This window comes from Castor canadensis, chromosome 6, assembly GCF_047511655.1.
Source record: "Castor canadensis chromosome 6, mCasCan1.hap1v2, whole genome shotgun sequence".
NCBI classification, from domain to species: domain Eukaryota; kingdom Metazoa; phylum Chordata; class Mammalia; order Rodentia; family Castoridae; genus Castor; species Castor canadensis.
The window spans coordinates 30,678,116-30,701,464 of NC_133391.1; positions in this window are offsets into that span (position 1 = coordinate 30,678,116).

Genomic DNA, 23,349 nt, shown 5'->3' on the forward strand with positions numbered 1-23,349 from the left:
GATTTATTTCATCATGTATTTTACTAGAGTGAAAAACAACCAAGTTGTCATAGGAACAGAAATTTAGAATAACTCATGGATGACCACTATTCAATTAACATGAACATATGTATTATATAATATAATATAACATTAATGTATATGGTATTACTATTCATTGTGTGGCAGAAATAAAAAATAATTTGATAAAATAAATGAAAAATTTAAAACAAATAGATTTGACATTTAGGATTCAGAGGGAAACATGGTCATGACAACCGGGTTCAATATTTTTCAAGTTTTGGTAAGATAGGATTCAACATATTCTTAGAAATGAAGAATTTTTTACTCAAAGCTTATTATCATGAAGAAATCCCTTTTAACCATGTAGTTTGTATTTAGAGTAGATTTTCTTGTCCCTCTCAATGTCATTCATTCATTTATATGTTCATTGAACAAATATATGTTGAACATATTTTCTATGTCCATTATTATTTAAAAAATAATAATTTATGAAGTAAAAAGTGGGCATCTGTTATAGGTATCCATTACACTGAAAAGGTGCAATATTTATGTGGAATGTTAATCTGTATTCTTCACGACTTTTTAATATTCAACTATGGATAATATGATTTTTCATGGGAAGAAGGTGAGGTTCTCAGATGTTGTAGGATTTAACCAGTTATGTATCAAAATGGCAGCATAGAGCTAGAATTTAAGCCATAGTAGAGGGAGGCGCTTCCCCAAGTTCAGACAAAACATCACCTGAAAGGAGTTGCTTATAACCACATCAAGAAACTGCTGGGATAAAGCACTTTTGGCACTCAGATTAAATATTACTAACCTCACATTTGTTACTTTGTTAATGGATAAACAAAGAGGTACAATGATTACTTTTATTTTTTCATTCAATGAATGAATGGCTTCATGCTCCATTGTTTTTGCAAGTAGAAAATTGTATCATCTCTGTATAATTATAATGGTTCTTTTATTTCTTAATTTAAATTGCCACACTTTGTGTCTATTCTTGTTGGTTTATTTAATAGAATGCCCCAAGTATTCAAAGTGTAAAGTAATTGTGGCTATGGACGTACCGCCACAATACAGTTAGATAAATAAACAAAAGCATCAAATCTGTTTTGTTACTGTTGAGTTGACCTTACATTTTCCTATCTGACTAATTAATATAATGATATGCATTAACAGTGGTACTGTAAACAGTCCTAGGTCTTCTAGTTGGTATATTTTAGAACTGATAAATCATATAGATTCATGTTTTATATATTGTAATAAAATTAGACCAATAGAGACAAATTTAAACTCAGAAAGTACCCATAAGGGAATGAAAGAATCTTCAAAGGAGGAAATGATCAACTTGAATCACATGAGAAATCATATAAAAAATTATATGCCACAAGTTAACTGATTTATATTTTCAAAGTGCTGGGCAAGATCACTGTAATTCTAAATTCTTGGTTAAGAATGTCCTAGGGATTGGTAAATTAATGTCATGTAAATATAAAAAATATTAATACTATTTCCAGCACACACCTCCATACTGAAAGTGCCACTCTGGACCGACTTCAAAAAGACTGCTGTTGACTGAATTGTTTGCATATGCTGTAATCCCAACCTCCAATGTGACTGTCTCTAGAGCAAGGGTTTTTTGAAAGTCAGTAATGTTAAGGTTAGGTGAGATCATAAGGGAGCAACCCTAATTTAGTAAGAATGGTGCCTTTTTGAGAAGAAGCGAGACCCCAGAAGTCTGTGCACTCAGAGGAAAGGCCATGTGAGTGCACAGAGGACAGGTCTGGTGAGAAAGTGGTCTATAGGCCAGCAAGAGAGGCCTCGCCAGAATCCAACCTTGCTGACACCTTCATCTTAGTTTTATAGCTTTCAGAACTGTGAGGAAACACATTTTTGGTTTCTTTAAAATTTATTTTTAGTTTGGGCAGTACTGGGGTTTGAACTCAAGGCCTTGCATTTGCTAGGCAGGCACTCTACCACTTTACATTTTTGTTTTTTAAGCCACCCAGTCTCTGATATTTTGTAATGGAAGCCCAAGTACACTAATATAAAGACAAAAACTTAAGAGGAAAAAGCTGATGTGGAGCAAATGATACATTAATATTCTGAGAAAAGAAGTGAGCAGTGGGTAGACAAATGCATCAAGCAACAAGTGGAATTTTTGTAGTTTAAAGTATGCAATCATTCATATTCTGCACAAAATGAGCTGAATTTTCAAACTTGTTCAAAGTTATTCTACATAAATTATTCTTTAAGTTGGTTAATAAATAAAAAATGTACAAAACACGTATTGGAAGGTTTGCCTGGTGCAAAGGGATTTTAAAATATGTCAAGGTCTTCATTCAGATTGAAAGGAAATATTTATGTAATTCAATTAAATGGTTAGAAAGAGAAGTGCTATATATATATATATCAAGAATGTATGTTACTTAAAAAAATAGGAATGAATTGCTAAACGGAGAACTGGGAAAAGAATACTAGTAAATCTGCCAGTCCAAGGAGGAGCAGACAAGTTGAGCTAGAAAAGCAGAGCATGAATGACAGCCACAAGTAGGGCCTTGGAATGAGTCAGAAGTTATCTGCAATCCCTAAACTTATCAAGCCAATCATCTACATACAGAAACATTCAAATTTTAGATAAGCACATACTTTTGCATGTATGTATGTAATGCCACATATAGTTTATATAATACCATGATATGTATTTTGTACAATTATAAATTTTATTTATTTTTATTTTAGATTTGTATATTGTATACAAGAGTCAAACTTAAAGAAATAAATTAGAACTAGAAGTGTGGCTCAAGTGGTAGAGTGCCTGGTTTGTGAACTCAAAGCCCTGAGTTCAAACCCCAGTCCCACCAAAAAAAATTTAAAATGTTAAAGAGTATCTGAATAAAGACATAAGGATATGAACGTAAGGGACTCTCAGGTGCTTACAATATTCATCCTTCCCTTTCTGCTTTGTGACAGAACTCCAAAATTATCCAGTGCATATTGGAATCCCAAGTTTTGGAATTTGGCTACTTCCGTTAGATGAGAGATGGACAAAATTTAATGTAATTGAATCATTAAGTGTTTAGGCATCTGTTTAGTTTGTCATATGAAGTTAAATTCCGAACTAACCTAGCAATCATTCAAAAGCTGGCAGAGCAATGCTAATATCATTATGATTAAGGTTTAATTCAATGATATTTAAAGAGAGACACTTAAAATATAAAAGGAAACAGCATAAAAGAAGACACAATGGTTAGTATTTTTTAAAATGTAGAACAAAAATAAATGTATCAAAATAAAAAATAGACAAAATGTTGAATCTTTCTACTGTTTTTAATTTTAAGTATTTCATATGTTGACAGATCAAGCAGAAAGAGCAATTATAAATATGATTTGAATAACATGCCTAGTAAGTTTAAGTTAACAGATAAATGTAGTCTTTTACCAACAAAGAATATGCAATTATTTCAATGACACATTGACTTTTAGAAACATGGACTATTGATGAACTCCAAAATTGTTAATTAATGTCAATGAATAGCTATTCTACAGTATGCAAAGTCTCATGACCACAACTAAATAATATTTTGATGAAATAATATGTCTAGTAATAATCATATTCCACAAATTTAGAAAGTAAGTTAAGTATTGTAATTCATTCATAGGTAAAATTGAAATAAAAGTGTCACATTAGAATCAATCCCCAAATAAGAGAAGAATAATAACAACAGTACTACCTCAGTTGATGTTTTGAAAACTTGAGCCAAAGGTGGAAAATTTATGTCAAGGAATGCTTTCAGTAAAATAAGGTTTTAAGAGCTGAGTGGATAGAATATTCAACTCAAACAGAAACAAGTGATAAAGTAATCTTAAGAAAATAGGAAGGGGTAGAAAAGTGCCTTATTGTACACAGACAAGGACACTCTGTGCTGCATGTGTTCAGTCCTGAACATAATGACACCACTTTTGGTGCAGAAAGACATGCTTGGAGGATAAAAGAGGTCAAGAAACTCACCCAAGTTCCCTCATCTACAGAATGGAAGAAATGGGAGTGTCAGCACAAATGATCTGATTCCCAAGTTTGCATTCCTCACTACTTTGTGATCTGCATGTAGAGTCACCCCTTGATGACTCACACAAATGGGTTTAGTTCCACTACCCTCCATACATACTAATGTGATGCTTAAATGACTTCTAGAAAATGACTCAGTATTTGCATGTAGCCAGGATAATTCTGTCCATTCTAAATCATCTCTAGATTACCTTAATGCTTAGTAAAACAAATGCTATGTAAATAATAGTTAATATCATATTGGTTGGGGGGGTAGTGACAAGGAAAAAGTTTGCAGTGACAAAAAAATTGTTTTCCAATTATTTTTTACCTACTTTGTTGGAGTACACAGTTGTAGAATAAGGAAGGTCAATTGCAATAATTTTTTTTTTGCGGTACTGGGATTTGAACTCAGAGCCTCATGATTGCTAGGCAGGCACTCTATCACCTAAGTCACCCCGCCAGCTCTAATAATAATATTATTATTACATGGATGGCATAAAAATAAAATAAATATAGTCTAAGATAAAACTAAAGGATTCTTTGTAAAAATAAATAGGCAAAACACATATACTAGAAACACAATCACAGTTCACAGGGGAAGAAAATAAAAGCATGAAAGTGTGCCTTCTCACCAAGAGTACAGAATTCAAATAAATTGGCCATTGCTAGATCTATGGCACTGGCAGCTTTTCTTTCCCAGGCTCCTGAGGTAATGAGGTGGCCCATGGTCCCTGGCACCCTTCATCCTTTTCTAGAAGCCCCTCAAATAGCTTTGCTCAGAGCCCCTCTGGGAAGATGACCACGAGCAGCTTTCCCCAGACTGAGGATGACTGGTGGCCAGGTCTAAGGTCTAGGCAGTGGATTTCCAGGTATATCTGTTGGCTCAGCTCTGTGAGTCATGGCTATCTTGCCTCCAATGGAGTCTTGTTCTTCATCTTGGATGTGTGTGTGTGTGTGTGTGTGTGTGTGTGTGTGTGTGTGTGTGTGTGTGTTTGTCTAGACTACAGGCTAGCTCTACCAACAAAGACTATTCCTTCTAACTTCCATTTCTATATTCTGTAGTGTCTTTACTTCTTTCTAATAAATTCCTCATTATTCTACTATCTGTTATAGTCAATACTCCATGCTAAATGTTTCCTGCTGAAATTCCTGTGTGGGTTGTCTCCTGATCGAACTCTGACCACTAACAGATGTGGAATTATTATTTGATGAACTTTTTCATGTGGAAGGAAATGATAATAACCCAAAGAAAGGTGTGCACTAAACAAATGCAGGAATGTTATGCTCAGTGGTAAAATGTGAAATCTTTTACACTGATGCCCAGAATCAGAAAAGCTTTATGTCATAGATCATGAAAGATTTTCAAAATTTCACTAAATGACATCTAAATTATGCACAGATTAAGGAAGGCAAAAATTGATATGAGATGGAAGAGAATATGTCTTCATTTGCATGTGAGCAAATAAGAATTCAGCTTCTACTCCAGCATCTGCTAAGAATATTTCAGCCTATGGTGAAGGCATGCAGTATGCAGACAAGAGTTATTTTGAGCTGTTTTGGGCATAACATTTTTTTCTCATAAAACATCTTTGAACTCATCCTTTAAGGTACTGTGGTGATGAACATTGGTCACAGATTTTAAAATAAAACAGGAACTTTATTGTACCAGATGCTGGTGGAATTTAGATTAAGAAAAACTGTTCCAGGAATGGGGGGTGTGTTGAAAGAGAGCAGTGGAGGGAGTGAATTCAAGCATGATGTATTTGATACATTGTAAGAACCTTTGTAAATGCTACAATGTACCCCCACCCAGCACAACAAAAATTAAAAAAAAAGACACAAACCTAAGTCTATTATCTTCTTAAAAAAAAAAAAAAAGAAATCACAACCAGGGAGACTAGGCTTGGCTTCCCCAACATCCCTGATTTAATTTTACTACAGAGTGTCATTTTCATCTGAGTTTGGCAGAATTTATTTTTGGGAAATTTCCCATAGTCTTCATAGGACTGGTGAACTGCAGTGTGCTGGGTCCAAAAACCAAAGAATTCCTCAGGTGACTGATTGAGTTGTCTTTTCTGATCTCACTATCTGTAGAGCTGATTTGCTTTGGGAAAATTAATACTGAGATTCACCTAAGTTCCTATCATGGATAATTGAGAACTGTTCTTCATTTCCTGGGCAATAATCAGCCATTTTAATTCCTTGATTTTACCATACTCATTCTATATTATTTGAATATTTATGAATTATTTAGAACTGTCCCAGAATATCATTGCTATTATGATTGTATTTTTCATCACATATATGGACCTCAGTGTATTTAGAACTCATTGCTGAAAGTTCTAGTTTTTTGGGTGGCAAGAACATTCGATTTAAAATTACATTCTGATCTTTTTAGTTGAGATAGGTTTATTTCATTGTGAATTCTTATTTCATGTTTGAGAGTGAAAAGTACTGTTATAAAACATGAATCCAATAAAGTTCAAGAGTGACAAATATATTAAGGTAAATTATATATACTGTAAGCAGCACTGAAGAACATCATATTTAATAACAATAGACAAATGCTTAGGTAATGATCATTTCTACAGCAAGGATGAGGAAGAAAGACACAATCATGGCCCCATTTCAGTGCCTTTGTATGTTTCCACATGCAGATAGGAAAGTCATTTCTTCCATCTGAACTTAAGGAAGAACTTTGAGGTTGAGATCTGATTTTAAGCATCCCATTTCCCCTAAGCCACCTCTCAGATTTTGAGTTGCCAAAAATGTCCTTAATTTACCATCTTTAAATTCCTTTAAACTTAAGACAAGAACATTCTTTCCTCTCTTAAAAAAATACTCATTATGAAAACAGTGTGGAAATCATTATACGTAATGTAACGAATCTTTGTTTAACAATTAAAATAGCATCTTATGAAATCCATATAATTATTGTAGGGGATTTCTAATATATTTATTTTATTATAATCTTTGTAAAATGTGGAAATGAGAGAAAGTATGTTCATACAATTACTAACCTCAAGAGGTTATATAAGAGGGAAATATATACATTGTATCTAACTGCAATCTACATGACTATGTTATTTCTTTGTGTTTTGATATTTTCACAATGTTATCTAAAACTTAAGGTAGACCATCTCTACATCTGATTCGTTTGTGTATGTATTAACAATCTATCCCCTTTAGGACAATATAAGACCTAAAGTAGTTGAGATCATGTCTGTCATTTTTATTGTTGACTTCCAACAACCAATACCTGGCACATAGGATATTTGGTGAAAAAGAACAAATGAATGAATGAATAAATGAGCTGTATTAGGACTGATAAGACAATGGAAAGAAAACTTATCACCAGATCTATAATTTTCACAGATTTCCTCATTCTGGTTTTATGATGAGACTATGGGTTCATCCAAGTAGAAGCATTTGTCAGAGCAAAAGATCAGCCATTCCATAATTCTGGGGAAAGTTATCAGAAGAATAGAGCCTGATGCAACTCTATAAGTATGAAGTGAAAAGAAAGTGGACACGAAAAGTAGATGGCATTCATCACAGTGCAGTTTTTTTTTTACATTTTTATTAGAGTATATTAATTGAACAAAGGGGTTTGAATGTGACATTTCCATACCTGCATATAATGTACTTTGATTAAATTCACTCCACCTGTATTACTCATTCTTAGCCCTTTTCTCTCCTCCCCCTCTTTTTTGTATTATTTTATTATTTATATGTGCATACAAGACTTGGGTCATTTCCACCCCCTGCCCCCACCCCCTCCCTTACCACCCACACTGCCCCCTCCCTCTCCCCCCACCCCCTCAATACCCAGCAGACACTATTTTGCCCTTATTTCTAATTTTGTTGTACAGAGAGTATAAGCAATAATAGGAAGGAAAAAGGGTTTTTGCTGGTTGAGATAAGGATAGCTATACAGGGAGTTGACTCACATTAATTTCCAGTGCGTATGTGTTACCTTCTAGGTTAATTCTTTGTGATCTCACCTTTTCTCTAGTTCCTGGTCCCCTTTTCCCATTGGCCTCAGTTGCTTTTAAGGTATCTGCTTTAGTTTGTCTGTGTTAAGGGCAACAAATGCTAGCTAATTTTTTAGGTGTCTTACCTATCCTCACACCTCCCTTGTGTGCTCTCGCTTTTATCATGTGCTGAAAGTCCAATCCCCTTGTTGTGTTTGCCCTTGATCTAATGTCCACATATGAGGGAGAACATACGATTTTTGGTCTTTTGGGCCAGGCTAACCTCACTCAGAATGATGTTCTCCAATTCTATCCATTTACTTGCGAATGATAACACTTCGTTCTTCTTCATGGCTGCATAAAATTCCATTGTGTATAGATACCACATTTTCTTAATCCATTCATCAGTGGTGGGGCATCTTGGCTGTTTCCATAACTTGGCTATTGTGAATAGTGCCGCAATAAACATGGGTGTGCAGGTGCCTCTGGAGTAACCTGTGTCACAGTCTTTTGGGTATAGCCCCAAGAGTGGTATTGCTGGATTAAATGGTAGATCAATGTCTAGCTTTTTAAGTAGCCTCCAAATTTTTCTCCAGAGTGGTTGTACTAGTTTACATTCCCACCAACAGTGTAAGAGGGTTCCTTTTTCCCCACATCCTCGCCAACACCTGTTGTTGGTGGTGTTGCTAATGATGGTTTTTCTAACAGGGGTGAGGTGGAATCTTAGTGTGGTTTTAATTTGCATTTCCTTTATGGCTAGAGATGGTGAGCATTTTTTCATGTGTTTTTTGGCCATTTGAATTTCTTCTTTTGAGAAAGTTCTGTTTAGTTCACTTGCCCATTTCTTTATTGGTTCATTAGTTTTGGGAGAATTTAGTTTTTTAAGTTCCCTATATATTCTAGTTATCAGTCCTTTGTCTGATGTATAGCTGGCAAATATTTTCTCCCACTCTGTGGGTGATCTCTTCAGTTTAGAGACCATTTCTTTTGATGAACAGAAGCTTTTTAGTTTTATGAAGTCCCATTTATCTATGCTATCGCTTGTTGCTGTGCTGCTGGGGTTTCATTGAGAAAATTCTTACCTATACCTGATAACTCCAGAGTATTTCTAGAGGGTGATGTACATGGATCTAGTTTCAGTTTTTTGCAGACTGCTAACCAGTTTTCCCAGCAGTTTTTGGTGAAGAGGCTGCTATTTCTCCATCGTATCTTTTTAGCTCCTTTGTCAAAGACAAGTTGGTTATAGTTGTGTGGCTTCATATCTGGGTCCTCTATTCTGTTCCACTGGTCTTCATGTCTGTTTTTGTGCCAGTACCATGCTGTTTTTATTGTTATTGCTTTGTAATATAGTTTGAAGTCAGGTATCGTGATACCTCCAGCATTGTTCTTTTGACTGAGTATTGCCTTGGCTATTTGTGGCCTCTTGTGTTTCCATATAAATTTTAACGGTAGAAAGCAATTCCATTTACAATAGCCTCAAAAAAAAAATCAAATACATAGGTGTAAACCTAACAGAAGATGTGAAAGACCTCTACAAGGAAAACTATACACTTCTGAAGAAAGAGATTGAGGAAGACTATAGAAAGTGGAGAGATCTCCCATGCTCATGGATTGGTAGAATCAACATAGTAAAAATGTCGATACTCCCAAAAGTAATCTACATGTTTAATGCAATTCCCATCAAAATTCCAATGACATTCATTAAAGAGATTGAAAAATCTACTGTTAAATTTATATGGAAACACAAGAGGCCACGAATAGCCAAGGCAATACTCAGTCAAAAGAACAATGCTGGAGGTATCACGGTACCTGACTTCAAACTATATTACAAAGCAATAACAATAAAAACAGCATGGCACTGGCACAAAAACAGACATGAAGACCAGTGGAACAGAATAGAGGACCCAGATATGAAGCCACACAACTATAACCAACTTGTCTTTGACAAAGGAGCTAAAAAGATACGATGGAGAAATAGCAGCCTCTTCACCAAAAACTGCTGGGAAAACTGGTTAGCAGTCTGCAAAAAACTGAAACTAGATCCATGTACATCACCCTCTAGAAATACTCTGGAGTTACCAGGTATAGGTAAGAATTTTCTCAATGAAACCCCAGCAGCACAGCAACAAGCGATAGCATAGATAAATGGGACTTCATAAAACTAAAAAGCTTCTGTTCATCAAAAGAAATGGTCTCTAAACTGAAGAGATCACCCACAGAGTGGGAGAAAATATTTGCCAGCTATACATCAGACAAAGGACTGATAACTAGAATATATAGGGAACTTAAAAAACTAAATTCTCCCAAAACTAATGAACCAATAAAGAAATGGGCAAGTGAACTAAACAGAACTTTCTCAAAAGAAGAAATTCAAATGGCCAAAAAACACATGAAAAAATGCTCACCATCTCTAGCCATAAAGGAAATGCAAATTAAAACCACACTAAGATTCCACCTCACCCCTGTTAGAAAAACCATCATTAGCAACACCACCAACAACAGGTGTTGGCGAGGATGTGGGGAAAAAGGAACCCTCTTACACTGTTGGTGGGAATGTAAACTAGTACAACCACTCTGGAGAAAAATTTGGAGGCTACTTAAAAAGCTAGACATTGATCTACCATTTGATCCAGCAATACCACTCTTGGGGCTATACCCAAAAGACTGTGACACAGGTTACTCCAGAGGCACCTGCACACCCATGTTTATTGCGGCACTATTCACAATAGCCAAGTTATGGAAACAGCCAAGATGCCCCACCACTGATGAATGGATTAAGAAAATGTGGTATCTATACACAATGGAATTTTATGCAGCCATGAAGAAGAACGAAGTGTTATCATTCGCAAGTAAATGGATAGAATTGGAGAACATCATTCTGAGTGAGGTTAGCCTGGCCCAAAAGACCAAAAATCGTATGTTCTCCCTCATATGTGGACATTAGATCAAGGGCAAACACAACAAGGGGATTGGACTTTCAGCACATGATAAAAGCGAGAGCACACAAGGGAGGTGTGAGGATAGGTAAGACACCTAAAAAATTAGCTAGCATTTGTTGCCCTTAACACAGACAAACTAAAGCAGATACCTTAAAAGCAACTGAGGCCAATGGGAAAAGGGGACCAGGAACTAGAGAAAAGGTGAGATCACAAAGAATTAACCTAGAAGGTAACACATATGCACTGGAAATTAATGTGAGTCAACTCCCTGTATAGCTATCCTTATCTCAACCAGCAAAAACCCTTGTTCCTTCCTATTATTGCTTATACTCTGCCAGGTATTGAGGGGGTGAGGCAGAGAGGGAGGGGGTGGAGTGGGTGGTAAGGGAGGAGGTGGGGGCAGGGGGGAGAAATGACCCAAGCATTGTATGCACATATGAATAATAAAGCAATAAAAAAAAAATCCTAAGTGGTAATAAGCCATTCTGGTCATCTCCAGATAACTGTTACATTCATTAATTGAGACTTTTCTTGTGTGGTCTGTATATTAGATTTTAGGGTTTTACTGTCTGACATGTAAACTTGATCAACCCAAATTATGCACAGATTAGACAACATGAAAAATTTGCAAAACCATGAAAGTGAATACTTCTTCATTTCCATGCTAGCAAATAAGAGTTCAGTTTTTACTCCAACAAAAGGCATGAAAAATTGTAGCCTCTGGGAGGGATATAAAGTGCCTAGACAGAAGTTATTTTGAGCTGTTTGGGAAATAACAGTGTTTTCCATAAACCTGCATTAAACTTATTCTCTAGCATGGTTCTAACTATGGTTCTTTTATCCTTGACATTATTAAAAGACAAAGGAGCTTTAGTACACACTCAGAAAACAGGTGCTGGAAGGACTCTGAGTCAGGAGATTAAGGGATGTTAGGGTTCTCCTCCTCCCAATAAGCTTACCATAGAGCATCAGTTTTGTAGAATTTGTTTTTGGAAATTTTACCAGGGGCTTTGTAGCACTGCTAAACTTCAGTGACTTGGTAAAGTGGTAAATTATCTCCTAAGCTGACAGAATTTCCCCTGCCCTAGTGAGCTATAGATTTGGTTTTTTTGGGGAAAATTAATATACTGATATTAAATAATGATTAATGAAGGTTAAGGGAGTACACAGTAAGAATTTCTGTTCTAATTGCCTGGACAGTAAGTAAGACCATTTTCGCTCCTGGATATATATACAGCTCAAGATAGCCAGTTTCTCCAACTTTATATTTATTCATGTAAGTAAGAGGAGAGATAAGAATATCTAATGATACTATTGAGGATGATGATATTTTCTTTATGTTTTGGTGGTAAACATAGAAGAGACCACATTGGTGAGTAAATATGAATGTAATGAGAGAATGAAGAGGAAATTAAGGGACACCATATGCCTTTAAAATATGACTGTATTCACTCTAGCAAACTTCTTATCTTTGAGTATATTCATATCTATGATGCTAATCTAACTCCCTGTGTAAACATCATCTCAGGATGATGCAGTTCCATGGAAAGGAGCCCAACATCCCAGCACCAAGGTCCACATGTAGGCCTTGCAAACTGTGATCCCCGCCCCTCTGTCTTTCTCCATGTACTCTGTCTGTAACCATTCCAGGTTGGAGTTCTAATAGACTGCTGAGCCAGTCTTTTTGCTCTGCTGTGCTCCTGGACCCATCTATTCTTCCAGTTACACATGTGTCCTGACTCTGGATAACAAGCTGAAACAGGCCTTCTGGTCAGTTCTGTGGCTAAAAGAACGAAAACCTTCATGACAATATGTCAACATCAGAGGTATAGTGTGATTGCCAGCAGAAACCAAACCCATGCAATCTGTAACATGTCATGCTTCCTACTATGTTTTCCAGAGTGTATGTTCGTGAATCATTTCAGAAGATGTCTCTCTTACCTAATCTTATTAAATAAAGGATATATGACTCATCTTTAATCATTTTTCATTCAAAGAAACATTCCAAAAGAGCAAGCAAATTTTCAGAATTATGAAGCCTGTGTATATATGTCATTATAATTTCTTATTTCATGCTTATTTGAAGGCAAACAGTATTGTTATTATCAAACATGACCTCAATAAAATTCAAGAGTGGCAAACAAGCTTTGTATTTATGTATTGTAAGTGGTGCTGAAGAATGTTAGGATTTCGTACAAATAGGTGAAAAGGTGAGGAAAAGGTCATTTCTATGACAGGAATAAAGAAGGAAGGCAAGACCATGACCTGATTCCGATGCTGTCACATGCTTCCATCTGCTGTTAGGAAAATTATTTCTTCCATTTGTGCATTAAGGAAAACTCTTTTCATATTTGATAGCTGATGGGAGCTATTTCAGTTTTCTCCCCCACTACCTCTTACCTTGTAAATTGCAGAAAATCATCTTCTTCCATTCTTGACTTTCCTTTCAAACTTTAACTCTTTCTCATTTTAAGAAAATATTAAAAAATATAGAGATCGTTACATATTATTTAATGAACCTTTCTGCACCACTAAAATACCACCTATGAAATCTGTATAACAATCATAGGGAATTCTCATGTAACAATTTTATTATCTTCTTGTGTAAAATGTGGAAATGGGAGAAAGTGTTGACATAAATCATTAAAAGCAAGTTCTATTATAAGAAGGAAATGTATATCTGAATAGCTACCTCTTGATATTGTCACATTTTAGCATTATTATCAAATCTTAAGACGGGTCATCCTTATTTCCAATGTATTTATTTGTGAGTTATCATCTGTAACTCTCCCACTGGTGTTCTGGTTGTAGTGGAGTTGCCTCTGTTGGACACTTCTTCACTTTGGTGTGCTGCACCCATGGCTTGACTCCAGCTAGTTTTGCAGAGCTGTGAGTTGTCATAAGCACCTCATAAGTCCCTTTTCATTTTTCTTCCAGCTGATGTTTGAGGCCTACTCCTTCCAAGATTTCAGAAGTACTTGATCCTTGATCACCTGTCCTAAAAGGATAAAGATGAGTTTCCAGCTGGGTAGTGAACTGGAAAAAGCAAACTTAAGCAGAGTGGTTGGAATTTGAGTAATTTGTTATTCATGTTGTTTTAGTCTTTCTTTTATATTTATAGTTTCACCTCTTATTGAAGGGTCCAGGACTTGTGGGGTCACCTGTATGTGGACAAGGGCAATTAGCAGTACCTGGTCCCACCTTCACTGGGTCCTTAGCACAGTTTGTCTGCAGCCTTTTTCAGGTTTTTCAGGGCTATGAGGTCTACATGATACATGTAGCTTCTGTTTAAACTTAAGACTTTACTTACTTCTGTATAAATTCTGCCACAAAGGAAGGTTCATTGTCACTCTGAATCGAAGATGAGAGTCCGCATCTTGGAATGACCTCTTTTAGCAAAATCTTTCTCACCTCTGATGCTTTCTAAATTCTAATGGGATAGGCCTTGCCCCATCCAGAAAAGGTACCTATGTAAAGTTTTCCTAGTCTTTGACATTAGAGTGAAGTCTACATGCTGGTCTTCAAAGGGATGCACTCCTATGTATTGGGTTCGTTTTTACAAAGGTCTTTCCATTTCAGAATTGTTCTAAGTATGCAAGGAGCAGTTCTGAGTGACACACTGTATTAACTGTGATTGTCGCCACTGCATTGCTGTTGTGACAGCAAATAAAGTCAGGTGATTTTACCAATACATCATGACCAAAATGTGTGCCCTCATGCAGTGTGAAGGGTGGTTGGGCCAGTGCTTCTATGAGAATTTTGTTTCCATTTTGAGATGTTGTTTCATTAATCAAAACTCCACAATTAGCCCATTTTTCGTCTTCCTTGGTATATTGGGGTTTATGTTGATTTAAGTCCATTTGGGGGTATCAGAGCCTCTGCACTCTTGATTGCAAGTAGAGATTGAAGATGAATTGCACTCTCAGGCAGTACCTGTGGGTGGAGCTATTACTTTTTAAGTGAAAATGTGAAAATGTTTGAGCATTTAATTTGCACAGCAAATCTCAGTCTAGGACAGGAATGGGACAGTCTAGCATGTATAGAAGACTATGTCTCAAACTTTCTTTCCCCAATTGCACTCTAGAGGCCTCAGCAGGGGTCATGGTTAAGTTTGTCCAGTTATCCCTCCCATGGTGATGGTGGTGCTGCTCAATAATGTTAATTTCAAATTCAGAACTGAGTAAGTCCCTCCAATATCCAGTAGAAAGTTGATTGTGTCCCCACTGTCAATTTTACCCAAGGCTCCTATGGTTATTTTATTTTCAGGATAATGTAGTTACCTTTTATTTGTCACTTAAAAAATTGTGTCTTTTATATTATCATATTATTGTTGTAGTGGGGTACATTGTGACATTTACATAAGTGCTTATAACATATCTTAATTGAAATCACCCCTCCATCATTCTCCTTTATTCCTCCTCTGCCCATTGTTAGAATAGTTTCAACAGGTCTCATTTTCCATTTTCACATTTGAGCACATACTATTTCCACCATATTCACCCTCTACACCTTTTCCTTATGCTCTCTCCCCTCTCATGGGTATCAACCCCAGACAGGACCTGTTTTACCCTCCCGTTCTCCATTCTTGAAAAAAAAGAATTTTTGTTTGTTTAAGATATCTATACAGTTTCATTATGACATTTTCATGTGTCTATCTATATACACATGTATACACACATTTATTGTCATATATTGTACCCCTAATTAATTAATCTTCTCCATTTTTCTTTTTTACCATAGTCCCCTTTGTATGGTGATTATAGCAGGCTTAAAAATTTTATATTCATTTCTTTCTTTATTTTTTTATTCATTTATTCATATGTGCATACATTGCTTGGGCCATTTCTCCCCCCAGACCCTCCTCGCTTCCAGGCAGAACCTGTTCTGTTCTTTTCTCCAATTTTGTTGAAGAGAAGACATAAGCAATAATAAGAAAGACATAGTGTTTTTGCTAGTTGAGATAAGGATAGTTATACAGAGAGATTCCTAGCATTGCTTCCATGCACAAGTGTATTACAACCTGAATTGATTCATCTCTACCTGACCTCTTCATTACTTCCTGGCCACCTTCCCATATTGACCTCTGTCATTTTAAGGTTACTGTATTAGCTTCTCTGCATTGGAGACATCAAACACTTCCAAGTTTTGGGTTTCCTACCTATCCCCATGACTCCCATATGTGCTTTCCCCTTAACATGTGACCCAAGTTAAACAACATTGCTGCATTTGCCCTAGATCTAAAGTCTGCATATGAGGGAGAACATATGATTTTTGATCTTCTGAGCCTGGCTAACCTTACTCAGAATGATGCTCTCCAGTTCCATCCATTTACTTGCGAATGATAAGATTTCGTTCTTCTTCATGGCTGAGTAAAATTCCATTGTGTATAAATACCACACTTTCTTAATCCATTTGTCAGTAGTGGGGCATCTTGGCTGTTTCCATAACTTGGCTATTGTGAATAGTGCTGCAATAAACATGGGTGTGCAGGTGCCTCTGGAGTAACCTGAGTCACATTTCTTTGGGTATATCCCCAGGAGTGAGATTGCTGGATTATATGGCAGATCTATGTTTAGATTTTTAAGAAGCCTCCAAATTTTTTTCCAGATTGGTTTTACTTGCTTGCATTTCCATTAGCAGTGTACGAGGGTTCCTTTTTCCCCACATCCTCGCCAACACCTACTGTTGGTGATGTTTTTGATGATGGCTATTCTAATGGGGGTGAAGTGGAATCTTAGTGTGGTTTTGATTTGCATTTCCTTTATGACCAGTGATGGTGAGCATTTTTTTCATGTGTTTTTTGGCCATTTGAATTTCTTCTTTTGAAAAAGTTCTGTTTAGTTCAGTTGCCCATTTTGTTATTGGTTCATTGATTTTGGGAGAGTCTAGTTTTTTTTGAGCTTCCTGTATATTCTGGTATCAGTCCCTTGTCTGATGTATAGCTGGCAAATGTTTTCTCCCACTCTGTGGTGGTCTTTTCAGTTTAGAGACCATTTCTTTTGTTGTGCAGAAGCTTTTTAATTTTATGAAGTCCCATTTGTCCATCCTTTCTCTAAGTTGCTGGGCTGCTGGGGCTCTATTGAGGAAGTCCTTGCTTATACCTATGTGGTTGTTTTTATGGGAGTTTCCAGTATTCTTGGAATAGCAGGCTCATCATTAATCATCTATGTCTTGGGCCTAAGAGACATAGGACTCGTGCTCTTTATTTATTTTTTTAAATCTTAAAAAAAATTTTATTGTTGTGCTGGGGGTGCATTGTGGCATTTACAAAAGTTCTTACAATATATCAAATATATCATACTTGAACTCACCCCTTCTACCATTCTCCTTTTTCCCTCTTCCCCCCATTCCTGGAATAGTTTCAACAGGTCTCATTTTTCCATTTTCTCATTTTTCCTATATTCACCTCCTTTCTCCACATCTTTCCCTCTCCCACTGGTACCAACTTCTTCCAGACAGGATCTGTTCTGCCCTCCTGTTCTCCAATTTTGTAAAAAAAAAGGAAGTAAATGACATTTTTGTTCGTTTTAGGTAGCTACACAGGGAGTTTCCTTGTGACATTTCCATATACATATATATATATATATATATATATATATATATATATATATATATATTATAACCCAAATTGGTTCATCTCCTCTATTTTTTCTTCTTTCTACCTTATCCTCTTCTTATTGTAATTTCAACAGGTTTAAAAATTCTATATTCATTCTTGTATAGAAAGTACATCAACCACATTCCCCTTCTTAACTGTCTTCTTTTACCTTCCCCCTCTTATTTGTGACCTTCCTTTAGCATGACCTGTTTTTCATAATATTGCTGTGATGCTGCCCAGCAACTGTGGTGGGTCCGTTTTCCCTCTGTCTCTTAAAGAATTAAAAAATAGGAGACCAGAAAGTAGCAGGACAAAGGAAGGCTTTATTGTGAAGTGAAAGGAAAAGCTTGTGGAGAGTGGGAAGCCCACCTCGAAACTGGTGGTCTACTAAAGCGCTCAGGAAGTTTCCCTTTTATGGATCTGTTATCTTTCCTTTTTTCCCTCCCCCATTTCTGGGTAGTCTTTGTGGCATTTGCACCAGGATTCTCCACCTGTATTGGGTTAGACTTGGTGCTGAAGGACTTGTGGGGAAGTGATTGGGGGAGAGTGTAAAGGTGGTGTCTGACTTCAGACATAGTCCTCTGGGAAGAAGACAGCTCATTCTTTTGTAAGCACTTTCTTCCATCACCAATCTTTACAGTGGCCCTGGCAGTTCCCCTTTCAGCTATATTTTTATTAGGTCTATACTCCGCATATGAGAGAGAACATGTGGCTTTTGGCCTTCTGAACCTAGCTAAGTTCACTTAAGATGGTGTTCTCCAGTTCCATTCATTTACCTGCAAGCAACATTTCATTCTTTGTAGCTGAATAAAATTCCGTTGTATAGAAACACCACATTTGTTTGAATCATTTGTCAGTAGTGGGACATCTTGGCTGTTTCCATAGTTTGGTTATTATGAATAATGCTGCAAAAAACATGGGTATGTGGGCTCCTGTTCCTTTGGGAAATTCTTTTTTCCAATGTTCCTTATCTTTGCAATAGGCATATTTTCCTATCCAACTTTGGACAGGTCTTGTTGCCTTTTCCTTTTGTTTGTCTGGGACACTCTTACCTTGGGGCTGCAAAAAGAACATGAATTGATTTTGATTTCTGTTCTTCGTTGACATTATAAACTTTGTAAGCAAGCTTACCCAGTTGTAAAGTATTCATGCCATTTTCTACCTTTACCCATTGTGTTTTCCTTCCGATATTAGGAGCGCTCTGTGCAATATAATTCCTGTTAACCATATGTAGGTTCTCAGGGACATATGGATGAGAGTCTGTATTTCCTGTAGTTCTGATAGAGCTATTCCAAAATTTCAAAAGGGTTTTCATTGCCCTTTTGTTGAAACTCTTGGACCTTATTTAAGCTCTTTTGTTTAGGTACCCCTCTTTCAGAGTCCTGTGAGAATGCACCTCTGATGAAGATTTATCTTGTCATTACCTGTATCAGCATTAGGGTTCCAATTCTACTCTTGTCATTGGTGTGGCATCATCAGGCATCAGTTTGTAGTCAGAGTGACTCACCACCTCATCTTTTACCACATTACCACTAGTTGACACTCATCAGCTGTAAGCCAGATAACAAATAGAAAATTATAAATAATTAGGCCATTTTCTAAGGATACTTCCTAAGTCAGTTTGAGTTTTTGCAATTTAGCAAATCTGAGATAGAAAAAGGACTGTAGGCTCAATAGTGCCTAGCTGGCTGTGCTTGGGCTGTCACTCCTGTTGGGAACTGTCTCAAAGGGAATTTCCCTACCCTAGCCAGAGTGGTCTCTGGGTCAAATAGCCTGCCTTGCCAGGTCTTAGAAGAGGACAATATTCTTGTCCCTGATTCTTCTCCTAATGAGTCCTGAGTCAGAGGTTCTATGCCTTTCTCTGTTTCTTGCAACTCCTCACCCCAACATAGGAGCCATAACCAGCACAGGGCTGGATGCAGCAGTTGTGGGCACAGATGGCAGAGTGCCAGGAATATATGGCAGAAGGAGGGATGTGGGCTGTGGTGAAATAGCTGAGCATGAAGTTACTGCCAGCTGCAGTGAAACAGCAAAGCCTGGTGTGTGCTTGGGATTAAATGAATTCATTATATTCAAATTAGCCAATTCTTCCTCAATGTTCTCTTCTAGAGCTTGGCTATCCTCACTTACTGGAGGTCTTGTCTTTCTTTGTACCATCAACTTATTCTCAGGCCTTCAGACTCATTGGTACTAGTATATTCTAATAAATGTTTGCACATATGGGATTTCAGCCCATTCATCTGCCTTCTGACAAAATGATTTTGATTGCAAATTTGTGTAGTAATTCAAAGTCTCACTTAGGGATCATTTCTCCTCATTTTCTAAATTATAAATTGGTCAGGTGGAGCTGCATAAAGTACCACCCTTTTCATTCTTTTAGGTTTATTGCTATAGTTTGACCAATCTGCCAAAATCATTCCCAGAGGACTCTGAGATGTAATAGACATGGAACCTCCCATGTCAGTTACATCACAAAAACCACAATGGAATTCTCCATCCCCCTCCAAGGTTGAGGCCAACAGCTGGGAATAGTTAACAGAAGAAGAAAAACAACAAAAAACAGATGGGGATGATCCCCTGAAAACCCATGTGGACAAATCCCATAGATTTTCCCTAACCTTGTTTAATCTGAGTTGCCTACATTCAAAATGGCACCAACAGATGCCTCTCCCTCCACCTCCCCTAGGGCCAGGCAGAGATTCCTGGATGGACTCTTCTCAGGTGGGTGGAGTCAAGAGGTATCACATGCACATCTGGAGACGTACTCAGTTTGACCAAGGCATTTAAACTTCTTTTAGATCCCTTTTCCTTTTCTCCAAATGTCATTCAAGCAGCTAGAGGTCCAGGTTTGAAGTCTGAGGGAGGGACTTACCTCCTGGAGACCATCTGTCAGTACAATGTAAATTTACGTTAATCTCTATTTATCCTATACCTCCCCTGGTTTTGGCTGAGTTCAGATCTTTCAATTTAACAGAGATATGAGAAGGAACACCATCCCCTGCAATTTTCATATTTTTTTCCCAGTGGTAGCAGAAATCTATTCCACTACTTCAAGAATGTTGTTAATAAATTTATTCATTGTCTCTAGCAGGGGAGAGTGTCAGAAGTTTCATCTTGCTCTTAATTACAAAATATTCCTTAATCTACAGCTCAGGAAATAATGTGAGAGTTCTACAAGTTTCCAAATCTGCATTTCAATTACACAAGAAGGATTAGGTTAATGACTACAAATCTAATAGATTTTCTGGGGAATGGACATGCACTAAAGCTCTAGGGAATACTTGGCAGGAGGAAATTCGCACTCCACACAGTAGACACAATGATCCTTGGGTAGATATAGAAGTCAGTTCAGGCTCCATGCCAGAAAGCCCCAGAAAAGGTGGATATGTGACTTTTCTGTTGGGCCCTGTTTTCTGGTAAATAGCTATAGGTCTTTGGGAAACACCATATGAACACATCCTAAATAGTCTTGTGCTCTATTTTCAGGATCCTTGATGGAGGACACTTACATTTCCCTTAATTACTGAACTCTGGTTTATTGAGTTGGATTAGTGCTAAGAACTGGATGAATGGCTTTGATTGGATTCCTCCCTCCCTCCTTCCCTCTCTCCTGCTCTCCTTCCCTCCCTTCCTTCTCTCTCTCCTTTTTATTTTGGTGATAATAAGATTTCACATTTTTGCCTTAGTCTGTGATCCTCTTACTTATGCCTCCCATGTAGTTTGGGTTTAGAGATGGGTGCCACCACTACCCAGATTATCTGTTGAGATGGTGTCTTGCTAACAACTTTTTAATCAAGATGGCCTTGAGCCATGATCATTCCAATATTCACCTCCCATGTGTCTGGGATTACAGGCCTGAGGCACTGCACATGGCCTAGGCCTGTGGTTTTGTCATGAAAAGGTTAACTTCAGAAATAAATTTTTCAAGTCTCTTTTGCTCTTTGTTTATGATATTTACCAGAATTCAAAGTCTCTTCATCTGTTGTCTTCTGAATCCACTCCATCAGCTGTTGTTCTTAACACTTCCCCAAATCCAATCTTTGCAGGATCAGCAGGTCTGTGCTGCCAACCTTATCCTGTGAGACCTGTGGAGGACACTCAGCTGTTTTTTGGGACACTGCCTCTCCTTGTTTGTGTTCTTCACTGAACACCACCTCTCTCTCTTTCATTTGGCAGTTATTGTTCTTTTTCAATTAAAAATAGCAGAGGGACCAAGGGCTCAAATATTCAACTCTAACCAGCAATGCCAAACTTTGGTGATCTCACACAGGCTCCTGACAAAGAAGGTAACTATCACAGAGACGAGTAAGGCTGGTTATCTGATTATTGAAATCTATCTATCTACCTATTTATCTATCTATCTATCTATCTATCTATCTATCTATCTATGTCATTTATCTATCATCTATCAATCTATTTATCTGTCTATCTTCTATCAATCTATCATCTATCTACTTATCTATTTATAATTGATCTCTATCATCTACCTATCTGGGTTACAGACATGTGACATCACACCTGGTTTCTAATTTGTTTTATTTAAAATAATAATATCAATGTTGATAGTGATATGTTGGGAATTTTTACTGTAAATATATCGATCTCAGCAGAGGTATACTTATATATACAATTATGTTTGATTTAAACCATATTGATTACTTTCATTTGGTACATTCAGTGTATAAAACTTATGAAGAAATGCAAAGGAAATTCACTAGCTCCCTGTAAATGCCCACACATACAACACTCTGAAATAGATAAAGACAAAGGTGCTCTCTGAGAAACTGACCTTTTTTTTTTCTGGTTATAATTTTTGTGGATTAATGATTGTCCCATTCTTACCCTGAATGAAAAAGATTGTCTTTCCCTTGGAGCTGTTGCTCAAGTGCAAACCTACAGTATTTCCAATCCAGAGTAAAGAGCACAGTAGTGGGGCTCAGGGACAGTTCCTAGTCTGTGAGTGTAATGCTTTCTGGGGCTCCATTTCTGTCTATTTTGCAAAAGCCCATGAATTTCCAGTACCAGTGCCCACTCTGCACAGCCCCACCCCCTGGTTGTTTGCATTTCTCATTGTCTTTTTTCCAGAGCTCGTCTTTGTCACCTGGAAGGAATCAAGTCAGAGGGACGTCCCTGCCTCTGTACTCACGGTATGTTTGTATTTCTATTCCCGGATGTTTTTCTCTTAAAATTTTTCCCATCCTGACTTATTATGCCTTCTCTACTTGTATGTCTGCTACATGGAGGGCATTGGTGGAAAATTTCAAGATATGTTTCTTTGTTTTCTTTGTTCAATATTGTTTTGGGGTCACCTTTACATACTGGACTATCCTATGTCTTTCTCTTCTATTTCTCGGTGTAATATCCACATTTTTCTGCTGTCTTTGGAAGTTGTTACTGTAATATCCATGCTTTTTTCTGCTGTCTTTGGTAATTGTTGCTGTATTTGTGTCATGATTCTTAGATGACTATTGAAGAATGAGTGTGTCATGCTGTTTTTTCCCAGCTTTCCTAGCCTGGGTATCTTCCTTCATCCATCTTGTTGCCTGTAGTAAATGTCATGGAGCAGATTTTGGTGGGGGCTGAGGGGACAGGGATAAAATGTGAAGGTTTTAATGTTGATGGAAGATGCATCAGTACTGCTCAGTAGACAGGCAGAGATTGAACAGGATTTAAGCTCTGTGCATGAACCCACTTACCACACTAACTGCTTCTTGGGACAATGAGTGATTTCTAGCTGTTCCACATGCAAAGATAAAATAATTCAATTTTACTGAATATTTA